The sequence below is a fragment of the Ambystoma mexicanum genome, chromosome 14 (assembly GCF_040938575.1).
Source record: "Ambystoma mexicanum isolate Mex_15411 chromosome 14, UKY_AmexF1_1, whole genome shotgun sequence".
Classification (NCBI taxonomy): Eukaryota; Metazoa; Chordata; class Amphibia; order Caudata; family Ambystomatidae; genus Ambystoma; species Ambystoma mexicanum.
In genome coordinates this window covers 265771944-265793384 of record NC_090940.1, presented here as the reverse complement: position 1 = coordinate 265793384, position 21441 = coordinate 265771944, and positions in this window count along the sequence as shown.

Genomic DNA, 21441 nt, shown 5'->3' with positions numbered 1-21441 from the left:
CGGTGTTTACTAATGGCTCGATCCAGAGTATGTTACTGGGTGCTAAAATACCAGGTGTTGAGTGGGACAACATAATGAATGCAGTATTTACCCAACTTTGCATTAGATAAATGCTGGGTGCAGACATTAAGTATAACCTCATGCTGTAATTACTGCACTTAAGAGTGCCAACCCCCGCCCCCAAATAACACCAGAAATACCTCCAACATTTAACTCCTGCAAAAATGTGGCAGGAATGACTGCCAGGTGAAGCCAAATGATACTCAGGTACAGCCCATTAATCCCATTGAGCTAGAAAAGGTACAAACAGGAGAGTCTTCCAACACCAAACAGATAACCCTGCACCCAGACGGAGGTCACTTAATATTGCTGAGCTCGCCATTCTCTTTGAATGAAGGGCCCTGCATAGCCTGCATGAGAAAGCATAATCATACAGTAGATGAGAGGGCCCTACTGGCAGGAAAGAGGAGGATGTGAAGGCCATCCAACTGCGGGCCCAGACCATCCAAGTGGGTATTAATGGACCACCAATTGATCACACTTAATTGCCTTGATAGAAACTATATGATGTACAGTTTGCTGCTGTCAAAAGCAAACATACAAAGTCACATCAACATCCACACAGCCAGACACCTTCCACTCAAGGCGGTGTATGTATTTCATTTCTGTGCCACAGCTACATTTGCTCACACATTCAGCATGTTGCATGGCATGTTGCTGTACATATTCTCACATGTTCTTGTCCCGGTCTTACATGCCCACCATCAACATGCCCATGATGGAAGGATCTCTGATCTGAGTTGGAATCCAAGTGATGCTGCCTCCACTGGCTGTCTGGATTGATGGCTGTGGCACAACCATTGATCGATGCATAGAGGTGCGTGCTGTCCAACCTTGTGCGTTCAGTCAATGGCCTCCCTCATTCCACCCCCATCAGGATAGGAAAATTATCGGTAACTATGCTGTCAGCACTCCATCTGATCATGGCTTCATTCCCAGTGTTAATGCCATGCATTGCCATCAAGAAGGCTATGGGTATGTTGTCAATTAAGATATTCTAGAGCCTGGCCCTGGGCACTCTATCGAATGCCATTTTTAAGTGTTGGGGTGGGCGATAAAGGTCTCAATGGGAAAGAAGGATTTGCGTTGCACGCACCATATTGGTGACCGGCGTGACAGCAATGTTGGCCTGATGTTGCGATTTTGCATTATCTTGTGTAGTTAATGAGAATGGAATAAGTGTTACTATTTGTGTTATTTTGTGTATAGTTGATATATTTTAGAATGTACGTGCGTAGCAACAAAATAAATAACAAGTCTGTCAATACAATATAAACATAATGTAGTCACGTAGCATGCCACGTAGCGCCCGAAGATGGGAAGGGAGGAGCTTCATATGCGCATGCGAGAAAGGCGATTCGCCGATAGAGAATTCACTGTGAGGAGAGGCGGTAGTCTTGAACATACATGCACAGACACACATACATGGGAGTCTTTAGAGAAATCCATTTGGGACAGTTGGGGAACAAGGGGTACATGGCGATTACACTAATCAATACACCTCAGATCCCCTCATAGCTAGGGGTTGTGTAAGCCACAGAAACTTGTGGTGGCGGGATAAACTCTGTGTGACCCGGAAAGATGGTTGATCGAGGTTTAAGGCTGGGGGACGACAGCTAACTGCATTCGGGCACCTGCAATAACATCAAATGGTCAGCTGCAGCCAGGCTCAGGTTTTACGACTTGCTGCTATTGTGGAGAGGAGATGCAATCTTTTTAAGTACATGGGAGTTGTCGTTCAATGAGCAGGGAATTCCGGCCACTTGGTACAGTCAACTTACGGCCAGGTAATAAACTCAGTGCAAACAGTGCTTAAGGGCAGAGTGGATAAATGGTGTATGGGTTTTGATCAGGTTCTCTGGAATTAACAGTATATGGCCAGAGGCCATGCTTGCTGAAATGGTAATCATGTAGATTAGTGTGAAATGAGGATGCCAGCAAGTCTGGGCGGATAAGACGCTTGCCTTTTCACTGGGAACTTGTTTGTTTCTCTCCCTCCTCGTATTGTTGAAGTATCTTTGGTAAAGCCATGTGCATCATGACCAAGGTTAGAGGTCCCAGACCAGATAGAAATTGCAGTAAATTAGGATTGTTATGCGAATAAGTAACCATGGGATTATGTCATAACCTACTATGGAAATATCCAGAAAAGAGGTGTGCTGTAAGTATGAGATAATGCACATGTATGTTGAAAGGGGATGGTGGTTAAATAAATGTATCCAACGAGAGCATGGGAACTGAGGGGTATCATGTGGGAGTATGTTACCTGTTGCAAAATGTACATAATGTGAAATCTTTGTGTGGTTCAGAGAGAATTGGGCTAGTTTGACTCCACAGTGTCATCTAGACCCTCCTGGCCATTTGTACAATAAAATTATTTTACGGACAAATGTACACTCGCTTCTTAAGAGGTGGGCCTAATTTGGATTCCGGAGACCAGAGGTCCACTGCCACATAAGTCAACAAATATAATGTACAATATATTTCTCAAGGTTACATATTAGTCACAAAGGAGGCTCAGTCTCAGGCACTGATCAATGGTACTTATACCTGCTTGGAAGCAGGCCTGTTGATGATGAAGTATGTTCATGTCTATTATCCAGGCTTCCAGGTGCACCAACAATGTCTTAGTAAAAACATTGCCCCCGGTCTCAAGCAAGGATATGGGATGATATTTCCCTGTATCCTTCCTGCCGCTCTTCTTGTACAATGGAACAATCTCAACTTGAGTCCAGGTCTGAGAGACAGAGTTTGATGAAAAGGCTGCATTGAAGAGCCTGGTAAGATATGGCACACAAATCGTAGGTCCATAGTATAAAAGTCCACTGGTATATTATTAGGTCCTGTTGCTTTCTCATATTCCTGACTGCCAATGGCAATACGAACTTCATCCAGAGACAAACTAAGAGGGACACATCCTTCCGTGATACATACTGAATATGTACAACTTTGGCCTGTAAATTCCCTAAGTTCTTCTTACGGCCTCATAAAATGTGATTGTCAGATTGATTGAGGGATATTTTTTGCTGTATTTTTGTTGTTGTTGATTTAATTGGTTTACATTTTTTACCAATTAGCAACAACGTCATCCTGTACTTCCATAGTATCTTCTTGAAGTGATCTGATGTTACAGTCTCATAGTCAATGAGTCCATCAAGTCTGATAATTGTCATCTCAACTTAAATGAAATCAGGGGAGTAGTTAAGAGTTCTGGGCAGTTTTGAAGGTTGTTTTGCTCAATTTGAAGTTCCATGCACCTTGTCTGGTGAGGACATGAATTCTTCTTAGTTTGTTGTATTTCTTGTTCAATAGATGGTAGATGGTGAATGGTAGGTGGAAGCTCCTTGAGGAAGACTGCTGCGTATAAAAGAAACTGCGGCTATCACCCAGGTTGTTTTTTCTCCATTAATCAAAAGACCCCACCATTCCTCTTCATCGATTGTTTTGAACTTAGCCATTAGAGGTACTAAGTACTTTTTCCGTTCTTCGATCAACCTAGCACAAGACACCAATAAGTGCTTGACGGTTTCCACCTGGTACAATGATGAACAGAACCTGCAGGTGTGTCCCTCTGATTTACAGCGTATTTCATTGATCTTGTTGGTTATGAAGTAGATTTAGTCGAATTCTCATGAAGGTCTCTCTGTATGCTCAGTTTGGAAACGTTAACAAATAACCCTGGAGTTGATTTAACTTTTTTAGTATTTACCGGTAATTCACTGGTGAGCTTGCAAGAAGCAACTTTCTCCAGCGTGCGTATCCAGTCCAAGTCCATGAGCTTCCTCTTTACTCTTATTGGATTCAATCTCAAATCTAGTTCGGAGGATCCAAGTACTTCCAGTTTTGTTCCTGGTGTTACTTGCCCACTCAGTTAGTAGTTTACTTGATCCATTCACTTGTTCTGTGTTTATAATCTGGAAGATTGTTGGACTTGTTGGAAGTATGTCGGAAGTATGGTTTTTCGGTATAGCATCAGACCATTCCATTCTACCGTAGCTTGCAGAGATTAAATGCTTAGTTCTCTACGAATTGCTGATATTGCGGTACAGTTAGGGAGGTTAAGTGTTTTCCTCCAGAATATGCCTTCAAGTCTTGGCCATAATTTAGGTGGAATCCCTGGTATTGCCTCTGCACTGTACCTTAAGGCAGGCACTACCTTGGCCTTGTAGCACTTCATAACTGCAACCGTTGAGAAACGGCCATACTGTGGTAATCTAGTGCATAGATGTGGCATAGCGCTTAAAGGTATTCATTGTTGGTGTTCTATCTGATAGAGAGCTGTGTGTATGTGTGACTTGGAAGTGGAGCTTGGAATGTTATGTGAGGCCTGGAATGGGGAGAGTGTAAGGGTTCCATGATTGACCGTTATGGAGGAGCAGGGGAGAGAGCCAGGGGAACAGCAGAACAGCACCTCATCTCTTTATCTCACCTTTCCTACTATAACTGTAAATAAATAAAGAAGACTTACTTTTGATAATCCTGGCTCTGGAGTGGTTCCTGTTTATCCTGCTTGCATTGATAACCACTCCTAAGATATTACATTTTGGCGACGAGGATTTAAAAGAACCTAAAGGAAGGTGGAGTTTGCAATGGAGATCGGATGAGAAGGAGAGGTAAAGCGCCAGAGAAGGTGATGCTGTCTCTAAGAAGCGTGCTGTGAAAGTGGTCCATACAGAAGAAGTGGGGATGGGATACCAAATGAGATGTCCATGCTGCTAGAGAAAACACAGAACTCAAGAGTGGTATAAGTCCTGTAGGAGAAGGAGTGCAGGCAACCAGAAGTTTTAGATATGCTCCCACGTGCTGCAGGGCAACGAGCAGCAGTTGCAGTGTGCACATGTCTGCGCTGGAGATATGAGGAAGGAGGTGGGCAAATTAAGTGGCCAGCCCATGATGTGTATAGACATGGCACAAGGTACTGTGTGGAGTAGAAATGACTGCCAAGTGAAATTGTGCCATTCTGAGGGTCCCTATGACCGATGGGTGGTAGGCGCGCCCAGCTTGCCCTCCTGTATTTGCGTTCCAGCCTGTCCGTTGGCTTGGAACGCAGTAAAGGGGTCCCGACACCATGATTATTATCGCCGTCTTCAGAGAAGGCTGTTAGAGGAACGGCCATACTAGCGTGACAGAAACGTGATGAAGTGCGAGGAATTTCAAGGTCTTTTGTTACGTGTGGAACCTTATGAAATTCTGCAGTTCCGACTATGAAGTTCGCTGTCGGTGGCCGGCCGGATTAAGAGAAAACAATGCAATGCTGTACGAGCAGATGAGTATGCAGTGTTTGGAGCAAGAATTTCTGAATGTGGAAGCTAATAAATTAAACCTGAATAAGGACAAAAGCAACCAGGTTTGTTTTGTACAGGAGCTTCTTGGATTAAAGGTGACGTTTGTTTTAAAAAGGGATCTGAAAAGGAAGGTACTTTGATTTTTAATGTTTGAACTTCGGCGCTGATGAAAGAAGTATGTTTTTTTTTATTTTGAAGCCGCTTATTTGAACTGGAAAAGCTGTGTATAAAAGTGACGATGGAAGGACGAAGGAAATGGAGGAGGCACCCCAATAACCTGTGCGGGTTCCTCCTCCTCCCTCCCTCCCTCCCTCCCTCCTGGGTAAGGGGGAGGGTACCCGCCAAAGCGCGGCAAGTGTCAGGAGTTTTGACCCATGTTCGAGTTATTATGCTGCAACATTTGGTGCTGTGGGCTTAGAAAATCCAAGATGGCGGAAAAGCCCACATTTGCGCCAGAATCCAGGAAAACCACGCAGTTTTTGCACACACCAAAATGGTCGCCTGACCTACCAACCACCAGTGCGAGCGTGATGGGCCAGAAGCACCATGAGTGAAACGTGGTGCCAAAGGAACAACAGCAGTGCCTGTTAGCTCAAAAAGCGCTTTGAAATCACCTTTGTTTCTCTGAAATGCAAGCTAAAAATGGCTATTTTAAACATTGCAAGATATTCAAAAATCTCACTGAACACCAGCAGACATTTGGCAGAATGTAGTCTTGTGTGCATACAAAATCTGGAAAGATAAAGAGCCCAAAACAATGTTTATAACAAAACTGGCTGAGCTGTGGATGTCAGCAGCTGAAGTGAAATTGGACTTAAAGTCACTAAAATCGAAATGTTTAAAATAAATGAGTGACCTACTTTTGAGTGTCACATAGGTTGCAACTGTTTAAAGGTCATAGTTTTGAACTTAGAATCAGCGTTCTAGCTGCATGTGTAAAAATTGTACGTTTGTTTTGAATGAAGAAAAACTGGGAACAAAAGTGACATTTGGCTAAAGCCTGGCTTGAAGAGATTGAAGTCTGCCCGGCAACTACCCCCGACAGGAGTTGAAACTTGCCCAGCCACTGCATTCTCAGACCTGGCTGCCTTCTGTTGTTCCCACCAAAAGGAGGTTACACCTCTCTGATTGAATCAGGGGAGTGGCACCTAGGACTGGAAGGAAACAGAACAATGTACTTTCCATGGCAGGCAAATGTTATATTGGGGGGGGGGGGTCGTAAAATAGCTTCCTCTTGGGAGAAACTGGGAGGGGCAGTGCCTCTGTTAGCAAGCTGAGCTGGAGGAAGTGGACAAACCAGAAATTCCACCATGTGCTTTGGGAAACCACACCCCTCTGGGCCAGAGCATAATTTTAAAAAGATGGATAATTCATAGTGCGGACTTGTCCAAATTATATAAATAATATCATCATTCTTGTGATTTTTCTGTGGACATTTTAAGAGGTGTTAGGACTATAGGTTGTTACTCCAAATGTATGTATGTTAAAAATCTGACACCTTATCATCTGATACCCATATTCCTTGTGCACATTTGTGTAAAATCTGGAAAAGTTTAGAGGTCGTTATCTGGATGAAAAGGGCAGAATTCTGTCATAGATGGACACGACATCTTACAAAGACAGGGATCGGATGGTTTGGTGCTACAGAAAATATGTTAACTGGACATATAATATTAGAAAAATGGTACATAGATAAATATGTATTTGGATCAAAAATAGATTTGTGGGCAAATTGACAAAGGGAGTGTTCTTTATGTATGCAATAAAATTAATGCCTGATGACACTCCATTCCTTCCCCCAATCAAGGGAGAGAGGAGGACTTGGCCAATGATAAGTTGTGAGGGGCAGGCTTAGTTATGCCCACGCACACACCCAGTTGCAGAACACATAAAAAGAGACTGCTTGGACAGGCAAAGGATTCATTTTCCATTTTCTTGCGGAGACTTTTGCCAGACCACACAACATCTAGAAGGAACATCCAGAACTTAGACTACAGAACTTAAAGCAAAGGCCTAACCCACAAGCTGAGAACTCTTCTCAGCAGGCCTTCAGAATCCAGCAATCCAACCAAACTATGCTGCTGGATTCGTTGCCAAGAACTTTTGCCAGAACTGGTAGCAGACCCAGAAAGCAGTGCTGTATCCAGAATCCACTTCATCCAGACCAGCAGAACCACAGACCAGAACACTGTGAAGTGCCGACAGCAGAACCAGAGAACCAGTACCAGAAACCGCCCGGAGTCCAGTCCAAACCTGCTGACCAGACCCTGACGGCCTATTTCAAATTCATAGTGTGAGTACTCAGCCAGAACTGTGCAAAACAATCTCTTAGTTTAAAATAATCTAATTCAAACTATTTTAACCTATTTAGAACTGCATCATAAGAAATCGTGTGTCCACTCTACAAAACTGTCATCTGTCATTCTGAGCTTTACTTTTATTTTGAGAATCTACCTCCATTAAATCGTCCGTATCTTTGGAACCACGCGTGCTAGGAATGTGGTTTAACTTTCACCTTAAAGCTAAGATTCTAAGCTTTCCAACTTGCTACTCCTTATAGTTCCGCCGAAATCATGATCGACGCATTCGGCTAAAAAGTGCAGCGAATGGACAGTCTGATTCATTTCAACCACGTGTAAAAATATCTGTCTTTGGCTTCCATTACTGAATCCCGTTTTCAACCTGATAACCATCCCTGAATCATTGGTAGGGCTGACCTGAACTGATTTAAAGTATCTCTCACTCACCCTGAACCTCTAGATGGAATTAAAAGCATTTTCAGCATATTTTTCACTTCATTGCCACCACATTCATTGCCTGCTTTAAAATCATACCTGTTTTCCTCTAAGCTCGCTGGGGGGAACTGGAAATTTGTATTGCATTTTGTATTCCTGAGAATTGTGTGCTCTTCTTCCATCTCCTTATCTTGCATAGGGGGGGGGATTGTCAATGAAAAAGTGATCATATTATCTTTTGTTGAAATCATATCAAGTTTATTTATGTGCTGCATTTTCCCTCATTGCTTTTCCTTGAAACCATAAAAGTATTTTCTGCTACCTTATCCTTCCTATACTAACTCCTCATTGATTGTAAAGAAGTGTGCTAGTGTCAGATTATCTATTGTTGATCAACATTATATTCATAAGGGTGCTATCAAATATAAATTTATTATAAAAGTGTGATATATATATATTGTTTAATTTTTCCAATACATCTTTTAAATTGCAAAACAAACCTACTTCTTGGCTCAGTGAGATCAGGGGGATTCATAGAGAGGGGTGTTATACAAGGGTTTATCATCCAGGGTATAACTTGCTATAAAAATATATAGATAAGGGCTTCCCTTGAGCAATCCCAGACAAGGCACTGACTTAGTGGGAGTGCTTGATTGGAGTCACTTAACAGATTGGGGGCTCGAGCCGGGGATTCTGGATTAGAACTATATCTTGTGCAGATTAATACAGTGTGCTAACTGACAGGATATATAAATTCTGTTGGATCACCGCGCCGTGTTACAATGTAAAACACCCCTCAAAGGAACGCTCTAAGGAAACGGTCTGTTTTGCAAAATAAAATACAAACTTCTGTAAGTCAGGAAGGAAATCAATTTCCAGAATGACGACCTTGGTAGATATCAAAATGGCCAGAGAACACCTCTTACATAAGCTATTTGTGAGAGGTGAGTGGGCTTATAAGGACCAGGCAGTCTGGTTGCATCAATCGCACCCTAGATCACTGAAACAGGGTCAGATATATGGAGAGATCAGGGTCCCTTACATGTGGCCCTGAGTGAACTATATATGGCCCCTAAGGCCAAGGATGAGCACAACAAGATTGCCAGGGTAGCAACATATTTATATTTATAAATGGGAGCCATACAGGACAAATGTGCTGAAGGCCAAGATCTGGCAAATAGGCAACTGATGGCATTAGAGAAGGCCCAATCTGACCTGGTCTCTTCTGAGCAGAGGCTGCAGAGGAGCCAGGAGCCAGAAAATGATAGTAGGCAGTATATTATTAAAATAAAGGAGGATATGGATATCCTGCAACAGGAAAAGTCTGACCAGGATAACAGATTGCTTTGCTTGCAGAAGGAGTACCAAGAAGGTTTGGACACCCTACTGCAGAGCCAGAAAAAGCTGGAGCAACAACTGGACTTCAATAGGGCATGCGCAGAGCAGGTAGTCACCCTGCAAAGCCACCTAGATAGGGAGAAGACAGAGAGCAATAAACTGATTTTGAAAGACCTGGATACCCAGGCAGTGTTAGATCAAGAACGCCAGAAAGCTGGTGCCTTTCCAAGGCAGAGGGACGACCTGGCGGCACAGATGCAGGCTCTTAGTCAGGAAAGGGACACCTTAGGCCAGGAAGTCTGCCAATTAAAAGAAAACATTGAAGAAAATCACTTGGCCCTCCAGGGACTGGGTGATTTCCAAAAAGAGCATCACAACTTGATAAAGCACACCAGGAGGGTGGAAGATGCTCTGGTAAGAATGGAACAGGCCAGTAGGGCTGGGACTCAGGAGATAACCCTCCTGCAGCAAAGACTGGCCCAGTATTCCAGGACCAACCAGGAAGCGCAGAGAGAAAATTAGGCTCTCTGTCAGCACAATGATAGGCTCCAGCAACAGGTAGCCATGCAGGAGAGACTGATAGAGTCTAGTAAGGCCTTAACTGAGGAACTGAAAGTGCAGGCTCTTGCATTACAACAGGGAGCAGGGGCTGGCAGAAATGAAGTTTGCTGGGAAAGGGAAACACCTGAGCATAACCTCAGGAGCCCTAGTACCAGAGGCCTTCATCTCTCCCAGTCCTTGGACTCTGCCACCCCCATGTCCCCTGGCGCACATGAGCCAAGGGCCACAGGGATGGCAGATTACTATCCAGCCAAAAGTATGGGGTTATTAGGCCAGTACCTCCCAGGAATGGATGGGCGGGCATCCGGGTATGGGCACCCAAGCACAGTGCAATTTAGTGGGGAACCCCAGGAAAGTAGGCCCACTAAGGGCATCCTAAAAACCTCTGCCCAGTTAGGTCAGTGGGGGTACCCATCAAATCCTGGCAGCAAGAAGGGATCTGAAGACTCCTCTGAGCGGCCCAGGACACAGGAGACTAGGTCCCCACATTCTGCCAGCCATTCCCAGGCTCGCAGAATCCGGGAAAACCTGGAAGATCAGACAGGCACCTCTGGGAGCAGTGCCTCTGAGTCAGAGGATGAGTGGACCAGGGTTACCCGAACCAAAAAGGCAACTAAGGCAAAAAGGGCCTTGCTTAAGGACCCCTTAAAGCAGATCAAGGCAATAAGGAGTGTCATCACTCCTTATTACAAGAACGCCAAGTATTCTGTTTGGGAACACTTGGAGCTTTATGAGCAAATGATGGAGACTTTCCATTTGAAAGACAGCAGCAGCTGCATTCAGTATGTTAAATGGACATTCTCCCCAGAATAATCCAGTTTCTTTGCGGGGCTGGAGGACCAAAATCATTCAAGATGGTGCACCTACAGGGCGGCCATCTTGAAACATTTTTCTGTTCACAGAAATCCCCAAGAGGCTCGCAATGCAGCCTACAATTTGCAATGTGGGGAGGATCAGGCCCCACAAGAATTTGTGCAGGAGTTAAAGCGTGCTTTTGCGCAGACTACAAAAAGGGTACGCACGAACAGTAAAGAATTTGTTAATACGTTTTTCCATGCCTTACCCAAATACATAATGACCCAGCTCGGCGAGAGATTTTCACGAGAAAAGATCTTTAGACTGGGTCATTGAGCAAGCCACCCGCATCTATGAGGTGCAGAAACCGGTGGAAAATAAGAATCAGCCCAAAAACCCCAAAACCAACAGCACCGCTGCTGCTGCCAAGGTGGCAGAGGTAAAAGTTGCCCCCGTTTTAGATTTGGAGATGGGGGACCTAAAAACCTGCCGGCACCAAATAATTCTAAGCCCAGAAGGCCCTTGGGCCAGTCACAGACAGGGAGTCAAGGAGGTAGTCGCACAAATGGGGTCCCTCGCTCCCCTGACTATGTAAATCCCCGCTATAAGGGAAACAGTCCAATCCTGGGTTATGTGTGGACTCCTCCGGCCCAAGGGGGGAGATCCAATCAAGCGCCCAACCCAGGGAACTTCCCTCCGCACTTCCCCCAGGAGGGCAGAAATTCACCAAATCCTGGGCAGAACTTGTTCCCCAGGTATCTACCCAACTTCCAGCCCCAAAATCATCCATCCTTCTTTCCCCAATTCTCTGAGCCCAGACAACCGAATCCGGGAGAGGGGAGGCCGAGGGTGGAGGGGTACCCAAATCTTCCCAACCCAGGGTACTACCAGAGAAGGGATAGCTACCCTTCCCAGGATCAGCCCAGGGGAGAAAACAGAACCCCGTATCAGCCTGAGCGGGTTTCCCAACTTGAGCGCCAGGTCCAAAATATGGCACAGGAGCTGGGTCGCGTGCTAAGGGCTCAGCAGAAACCTCAGATGGGCATGCCGGCACAGAATGCACCGAACTCTGGTACTGGTGCTCCGGAACAATGACGGGGGCTGCACCCCGATAACCCACCGGTTCCCAGGGAGGAGGCACAAGGGTAAGGGGGGTATAAAGCCTTGGAGGAAGCTTCCTCCCCCACTTTTAAACAGCACCTGGAAACCCAGGAACCGGAAACAAAATCTCCTGCCCCTGAAGGAGCAGAGGGGGGGGTGGAGAAACAAAGTACCCAAACAGACCCACTTTGTCGAGGAGGTACAGATCTTCCAATTTGAGGGAGAGGGATCCCAAGAGGATCCTGGGGAAAGGATCTTCTCCTTCAGAGATGGGGGAACTCCTCCCAAGGAAAAATGGGTCCCAAGGGATTCCAATCCAGACTGGGTAGATGTGGGGATTGAGCTGTCACCACCCATAATCCTATCCCAGAACCAACAATACCGAAAACCCCTGGTACAAACCCATCCTGGTGACTGCCTCCAAAAAAGGGGGGGCGGCCCAGAACCGGAACCAGGGGAACTTAAAACCGAATCAATAGACTGGGTAGATGTGGGGATCGAGCTGTCGCCGCCCATCATCCTATCCCAGAATCAACAATACCAAAACCCCCTGGTCCAAACCCATCCTGGTGACTGCCTCCAAAAAGGGGGGGGGGCGGCCCAGAACCGGAACCAGGGGAACCCAAAACCATATCCAGTTGCCAACTTTTTCTTTCAGATTCCCGAGACTCTCCACAGAATTTTGTCCAAATCTCTTCTCTCTCAATGTCCAAAACCAGAAAACTAGCCCACCAGTTGTCCAAAAATGTGCATTATCTGTGACCCCTTGAGGAGAAGGAGGGAAGTTACTATGCCCTGGTACAAGTACAGGGGCAGGGTACAATTTTGGCACTGGTGGATACTGGATCCCAAGCTACCCTTCTGTCCAAAAGGGCCTTTGATGAACTAAATGCAGGAAGGGGGGAGAATTACCGAATTCCTCTCACCTCTCTTCCTGGACAACTCCAGAACTTTGACGGGAAGGAAATTCCCGTTGAGGGGACTGCAGATTTGGACATCAAAATTGGGCGACACAAGGTGAAACACCCGGTCATAGTAGTGACTCCAGAGGGCACCCCTTGTTTACTGGGGAATGACCTCGTGAGAAGGTTGTCACCCCTAATAGATTGTGCAAACAAGGTCCTCTGGACCCAGACTAGCCGACCAATAAAATTAAAGCAGAGTGTCAACCATGTTAGTTTAAACGGCACGTGCCACATGGTTGAACAAAAATCTGACCAAGTAGAATTTCACTTCCAGAACAACCAAATTACAGACGTGACAGTAATAGCAGTAGGACAACAGACTGGTGATGGGGGGTCCTCTCTATTTCTGAAAATCAACCTTCCTTCCAGTTTAAGGTGGTATTCCACACTGGAAGGAAACACTCTGAAATTCTTTACTAATCCACAATCAGACATTCCCACTCCGATTGTCCAGAAAGATGTGAAATCAGCTCAGAGCCTGGCTGATGTTCAGCAAATTGGAGATCAGTTGTTCATCCCTGTTCAGTTAAAGGATGGGAAGGACTCTGTTCTCGCCCGAGTTTGTGTGAGCAACGGTAAGAGCTTCATCAGTGAAGCCATGTTCCGCCAACTCCAAAAAGATCCAGCCATTCCCACATTCAAAGTGATAGACAAATGGGAAATGGACCTGCGAGCACCCAATTCCAAACATCTCCTGCCAAGCAGGTGTATGCTCAAAATCTCCATTGGCAACAAGAGCATAGTCCATAATTGTTGGGTCGTGCGAGACGTCACTGCCACCTTTTACTTAGGCAGTGACATTCTCAATCGCTTTGCCATTAGTTTGGACCTAATAAACTTCAAAGCTTGGTCCCGATTAGCGGATAATCCCATGGGCTTTGATGATCCAGAAAAAGCATTTAAGTCAGCTCAATTGCTACCTTATGCAGTTGAAATAAGATTAAAGAGGAAGTCACCATCCCAGAAAGGACCCGACAATTCTCTCTGGAAGTGAAAGTTAAAAGAGGACAAAAATTGAAAATCCCTGATGTTTATATTCATCTAAATGCTTCTCTCCAACAACAAGGGTTGGGGGTAAACCCAACACCATTAGTCAACATAGAACATGACACCATTCCAATAGAGGTGGATAACAGCGACTTAAAGAGTATTACTCTAGCCGCAGGCACCATTATTGGAATGGCGGTTGATGACCGACATTTCTCCATTGATTTAGGAAATGAACTGTTAGGACCAATCCCCAAGGACTGTTTTGACAGTGACAGTGATGACAATACAACACTAGACAGGATCTTTACCCGGCATGGGGGGAACTTCCTGGTGTACACTTCTTGCCCTTATGGTAAGGAAGATGTGACTTGTGACTTCAGAGGGGATGAGGTGATTTTCCAGGTCCATGAGGGCTGCCTTTCCCACCTGAAGCCTCCGGTCCGAATCAGCACTCTGACCAGGGACTTCTCCACCCAGCTGGAAGAGGCCACTGAGATAGCAAAACCAGAAGTCTTTCCAGGCTTCAGGCAGATGGTGGAAGAGAGAATCAACCTAGTTGATGCCTGTGTGACTCTGGAACAGAAGCAAAAGTTGAAACAAGTTTTCTTGGATTTCCAAGACCTCTTTGCGGTAGACTCATATGACTGTGGTCGCACCGACATCCACACAACAACAATTCCCACGGACCCTGGCATGACTCCAGTGTTTGTGAAGCAATATTGCTTACCTCTCGCATCAAGGAGTCCCTTACTGAAATAATTAAGAACCTTGAGTCCTGGGGAATAATCCGTCCAGTACACAGCACCTTCAATAATCCGGTGCTGGGAATATTGAAGCCAAACGGCCAGTGGAGACTCTGCGCCGACCTTAGGGAGCTCAACAAACAGGTCCATACTTCCTGATGGCCTCTTCCCTACATTGACCGATGGATGGCCCAGATTCAGGGATCACAGGTATTCACTGCAATAGACCTGACCAATGGATACTGGACCGTGCCTGTCAGTCGGGAGGACCAATACAAACTGGCTTTTACCTTTGGGGGCCAGCAGTACACATGGACCCGGACTCCCTTCGGATGCCTCAACTCCGGCAATGAGTTCAACATTTTCCTACACAAGGCCATGCCCGACCTCGGTGCGAGGGGTAACCTAGCTTATGTAGATGATGTCATCATCAAAAGTTCATCTGTGGAGGAACATATAGCAGAGATCCGTTATGTTCTGACACAGTTGAGGGCTGCCGGACCAAATCTTTCCTTTCAGAAAGCACAGTGGTGTAGAACCCGTGTTAATTTCTTGGGGCATGAGATTACTCCTCAGGGTCTCTGTCCCCAGGAAAAGAAAGTGGAAGCACTTCAGAAACTGAAAGACCCCACAACTCTGCGGGAACTAAGGAGCCTCCTTGGACTGACTAATTACAGCAGAAAGTTCATTGAGGGCTACGCAGAGATCACCAGACCCCTTATTCATCTCTTGAAGGGGGGGTCAAGTGGGAATGGGGTCCAGAACAAGCCGAGGCAGTAAGACAGCTCAAAAGAAGCCTCTCACAAGCGCCCTGCCTAGCTTACCCTGTCAGAAACAAGCAGTTCTTCCTGGAGACAGGGTTCTCTAATACGTGCTTGACGGCAGTATTATACCAAAAGCATGAGAAGGTCAATAAAGTAATCTCTTATGAAAGCAAAACTTTATCCTCTGTGGAGGAAAAATTCAACGATTGTGAGAAGGCACTCCTGGCAACGGTGTGGGCATTGAAGAATTACCGCCCGTTCATCCAGGGGGAACACATCATAGTGGAGACTCCACACCAGCCTCTGCAATCTCTCCAAAGTGACAGAATCTGAGCCGGAAATGTGAGTAATTCCTGAATTACTTCCTGGATTCTGTCAATGCAAGGCTTTCCTGTGGAGGTCAGATATGGCCAAAACAAGAAGAGACCCCTCGCGCAAGGTCTGGCTGACTTGCATGACTTTGCCAGAGAAAACTGTCTCGAGGATGAAAGTCTGAAAATCAAGGACATAATGGAGGTACGCCTTAATTCCCCACACAAAGTTTTTGAAGAGGACAAGTGTGAGGGAATGCCCACTGTCTATGTGGATGGATGCTCTTACCATGTTGACAACAACGGGGAAAAAGAACTGGTGGCCGGCGTAGGGAATGCATGGGTGAAGGAGTCCCCATAACCCTCCGCTGGGTACAAAATTGGTCCCCGAAGTAGTCAGGTGGCAGAATTGATGGCTGTGTATCAAGCCATCCTCACTGCTGTCCAACATCAACTCCACGAACTGGTCATAATCACAGATTCAGATTATGTACGGAACAAGTTCGTGGAGCACCTGGTTAATTGGAAAACGAGAGGCATGTTATGTGCTAATAACAAACCCCTGGAACATGGGAAGTTAATCCAAAATGTTGATGATCTGGTCACATCGAATGGGATGACCATCTACTGGAAAAAGATCAAGGGTCATTCCAAAGTAGAGGGACCAGACAAAACTGGAAATGACTTAGCTGATCAGCTGGCCAAAAGCGGGGCCATCCAAGGGGATCTAATAGAGATTGAGTCCCTGTTGGGGGATATCCAGGTCACTGCTATCACTAGGTCCCAGACAAATGCTCACAATGATCTTTCAACTGCACAATGGAGTAAGGAGACCCCAGATGCTGATTTGATTACGGCTCAGAAGGGGGATCCAATAATTGGTAAGTTTTACCAAAACATTGAGGACCCTGAAAACTTTCCCCTGACGGATACCGACTACATTGGGAAAGAGGACCTTAGAGTGTTGATGAAATGTCCAAAGATGTTCCGAATCCAAGACGGTTTGTTGATAAGGAAATCCCAAGCTGGCCATGATCAGTGGGTGGTTCCTACCTCATTCCGAAGCCTGATGTTAAGCCACGCCCATGATGCGGCCACCGCCGGTCATAGGGGGTTTCATACAACACTTGACATCTTAAGAGAGGTTGCATACTGGCCACACATGGGGCAGGACCTCTACCAATACTTGAAGGGGTGTCTTGTGTGTGCACAATTTCAGCCAACATCCCTCACACACCATGCGCCTCTCCAGAAGAGGGGGATAGTACTGCCATGGTCAGATTTGCAAGTCAACTTTATAGGCCCTGTGATTCACTCCTCTAGGGGAAATAAGTACATGTTGACGGTTACATGCTTGTTTACCAAGTGGGTGGAATGTCTCCCGGCCCCAAACTGCAAGGCAGAAGCAGCAGCTGCCCTGATGATCAACCACATCTTTTCGCGTTTTGGTCTACCCCAAAGGATTGAGTCAGACAGAGATAGCCATTTTACCAGTGAAGTAATGACTAAGATGTGGGAGATATTTAGGGTTAAAAGTAAGCTACATATTGCTTACCGGCCAGCCTCTTCTGGTGCAGTGGAGAGAAACAACAGAACCATAGTGAGCATCTTAAAGAAGTTTGTGGCAGATTCTGGGCCAAGTTGGGATATCCGATTACCTCTGGTCCTAATGGCCATCAGATCTACCCCTTCATCTGCAACCAAAATGTCACCATTTGAGCTGATGACTGGACGCAAGATGGTGCTTCCCCAGCATTTGCTCTACAGGACACAAGAGCAGACATTAATAAATGCCTCCACAACTCATCAATACTTTGAGAGTTTAAGGAAACACCTTCAACATGATTTTGCCTATGCTCAGCGGAATCTAGAAAGATCAGCTGATAGCATGAAGACCCATTACGATTTGAAAACTACCAGGAGAGAATACAATGTGGGAGACCAGGTCTATCTATAAAATTTCCAAAGAAACCATGCCAAACAGCGAAAATTTTTGCCTACATGGAAGGGACCTTTTGAAATTATAGACAAGATCTCCCCAGTTGCCTACAAGATCTGCATCCCCAAAGGTAGCTTGGCAGAAGCGGAAAACAAGTGGGTCCATATAATCAGTTAAAGTGTTGCCATCCCAGGCACACTCTGCAACAACTGGAGGAGTCCTCTGCAATACCTGAGGGGGCCGCTCCAGAGTAATTCAGTTCCAACCCTAAAACATCCCACATATAGTCTCTAAAATATTATGATTCTTGAATGAAAATAATTCTTGATTATATCTTGTTTTCTTTTTAAAATAAGAATGTAAATGTCTATTGATTTATAAAATGTATATGCTGCCCCACTATATCAATAGTGGGGGAGAAATGTCTACGAATAGGTATTGCCGGTTTGCTTTGTCATCCTAGGAGAAAGAAAACCGGGCGACTGACCACGGAAGATGACCTGGGGACCGGGAGCAAAGATCCGAGGGGCCCGGGGTACTGCCCAATACTCCCATCAGGACCTGCGAGGAGAACCCATCGAACCACCCTGATGGAGGAAAAGATGCTGAACTTTGTCATCTGCGGAATCGGAAGAAGATCATGCGGACATCCCAGCGTGTGGATCAAAACATCCTTTGCACCCAACTTCCCCTCGACTCGAAATCAAAGGGCACTTGGGCGTGGGGGTTTGTCAGGTTTTTTGACCCATGTTCGAGTTATTATGCTGCAACATTTGGTGCTGTGGTCTTAGAAAATCCAAGATGGAGGAAAAGCCCACATTTGCGCCAGAATCCAGGAAAACCGTGCAGTTTTTGCACACACCAAAATGGTCGCCTGACCTACCACCCACCAGTGCGAGCGTGATGGGCCAGAAGCGTCATGAGTGAAACGTGGTGCCAAAGGAAAACAGCAGTGCCTGTTAGCTCAAAAAGCGCTTTGAAATCACCTTTGTTTCTCTGAAATGCAAGCTAAAAATGCCTATTTTAAACATTGCAAGATATTAAAAAATCTCACTGAACACCAGCAGACATTTGGCAGAATGTAGTCTTGTGTGCATACAAAATCTGGAAAGATGAAGAGCCCAAAACAATGTTTATAACAAAACTGGCTGAGCTGTGGATGTCAGCAGCTGAAGTGAAATTGGACTTAAAGCCACTAAAATCGAAATGTTTAAAATAAATGAGTGACATACTTTTGAGTGTCACATAGGTTGCAACTGTTTAAAGGTCATAGTTTTGAACTTAGAATCAACGTTCTAGCTGCATGTGTAAAAATTGTAAGTTTGTTTTGAATGAAGAAAAACTGGGAACAAAAGTGACATTTGGCTGAAGCCTGGCTTGAAGAGATTGAAGTCTGCCCGGCAACTACCCCCGACAGGAGTTGAAACTTGCCCAGCCACTGCATTCTCAGGCCTGGCTGCCTTCTGCTGTTGCCACCAAAAGGAGGTTACACCTTCTGATTGAATCAGGGGAGTGGCACCTAGGACTGGAAGGAAACAGAACAATGTACTTTCCTTGGCAGGCAAATGTTATATTGGGGGGGGGGCGTAAAATAGCTTACTCTTGGGAGAAACTGGGAGGGGCAGTGCCTCTGTGAGCAAGCTGAGCTGGAAGAAGTGGACAAATCAGAAATTCCACCATGTGCTTTGGGAAACCACACGCCTCTGGGCCAGAGCATAATTTTAAAAAGATGGATAATTCATAGTGCAGACTTGTCAAAATTATATAAATAATATCATCATTCTTGTGATTTTTCTGTGCACATTTTAAGAGGTGTTAGGACTCTGTGGTATGTTCTGGGGGGAGTGTTCTTTCTGTATGCCATAAAATTAATGCCTGATGACACACCATTACTTCCCCCAATCAAGGGAGAGAGGAGGACTTGGCCAATGATAAGTTGTAAGGGGCAGGCTTAGTTATGCCCACGCACACACCCACTTGCAGAACACATAAAAAGAGACTGCTTGGACAGGCAAAGGATTCATTTTCCATTTTCTTGCGGAGCATTTTGCCAGACCACACAACATCTAGAAGGAACATCCAGAATTTAGACTCCAGATAGACTACAGAACTTAAAGCAAAGGCCTAACCCACAAGCTGAGAACTCTTCTCAGCAGGCCTTCAGAATCCAGCAATCCAACCAAACTATTCTACAGCCGGGCGAGCTGTTGGATTCTTTGCCAAGAACTTTTTCCAGAACCGGTAGCAGACCCAGAAAGAGGTGCTGTATCCAGAATCCACTTGATCCAGACCAGCAGACCCACAGACCAGACCACTGTGAAGTGCCGACAGCAGAACCAGAGAACCAGTACCAGAAACCGCCTGGAGTCCAGTCCAAACCTGCTGACCAGACCCTGATGGCCTATCTCGAATTCATAGTGTGAGTACTCAGCCAGAACTGTGCAAAACCAATCTCTTAGTTTAAAATAATTTAATTCAAACTATTTTAACCTATTTAGAACTGCATCATAAGAAATCGTGTGTCCATTCTGCAAAACTGTCATCTGTCATTCTGAGCTTTACTTTTATTTTGAGAATCTACCTCCATTAAATCGTCCGTATCTTTGGAACCGCATGTGCTAGGAACGTGGTTTAACTTTCATCTTAACCGACTTGCTACTCCTTATAATTCCTCCGTAATCGTGATCGACGCATTCGGGGAAAAAGTGCCGCGAATGGACAGTTTGCCTCATTTCAACCACATGTAAAAATGTCTGTCTTTTGCTTCCATTACTGAAACCCGTTTTCAACCTGATAACCATCCCTGAATCATTGGTAGGGCTGACCTGAACTGATTTAAAGTATCTCTCACTCACCCTGAACCTCTAGAGGGAATTAAAAGCATTTTCAGCATATTTTTCACTTCATTGCCACCACATTTAAAAGGATCTTGCCTGCTTTAAAATCATACCTGTTTTCTTGTAAACTCGCTGGGGGGAACTGGAAATTTGTATTGCATTTTGTATTCCTGAGAATTGTGTGCTCTCCTTCCATCTCCTTATCTTGCATAGGGGGGGGGGGGATTTGTCAAAGAAAAAGTGATCATATTATCTTTTGTTGAAATCATATCAAGTTTATTTCTGTGCTGCATTTTCCCTCATTGCTTTTCTTTGAAACCATAAAAGTATTTTCTGCTACCTTATCCTTCCTATACTAACTCCTCATTGATTGTAAAGAAGTGTGCTAGTGTCAGATTATCTATTGTTGATCAACATTATATTCATAAGGGTGCTATTAAATATTAATTTATTATAAAAGTGTGATATATATATATATATATATATTGTTTAATTTTTCCAATAAATCTTTTACATTGCAAAACAAACCTACTTCTTGGCTCAGTGAGATCAGGGGGATTCATAGAGAGGGGTGTTATACAAGGGTTTATCATCCAGGGTATAACTTGCTATACAAATATATAAATAAGGGCTTCCCTTGAGCAATCCCAGTCAAGGCACTGACTTAGTGGGAGTGCATGATTGGAGTCACTGAACACAAGTCAGGCAAAAGCCTGCAAAGGGCAAACAAAGGAAAGGGGTGGCGGTTGCCTCATATCACGGGCGGCCGCCCTGCTGCAGGCAGTTTTCATCCCCTGCCAAAGGATGCCCGCCGGAGACAAAGGAAGGATTTTGTTTGTCGTTTGCAGCTGAAGGACGCCCGACCTGCCCCTCGTCACAAAAGAGTTTCCTGCTCCTGAGTCGGGTTGCTGAGGCCAGGCGCGGAAGTTCCAGTTGAGGTGGTGCTCACTATGGCCAGGCGAGGAGTTTCCAGTTCTCGTGGCTTTTCGTAGGAGGTTTTCTGTCCCATGTGGAAGG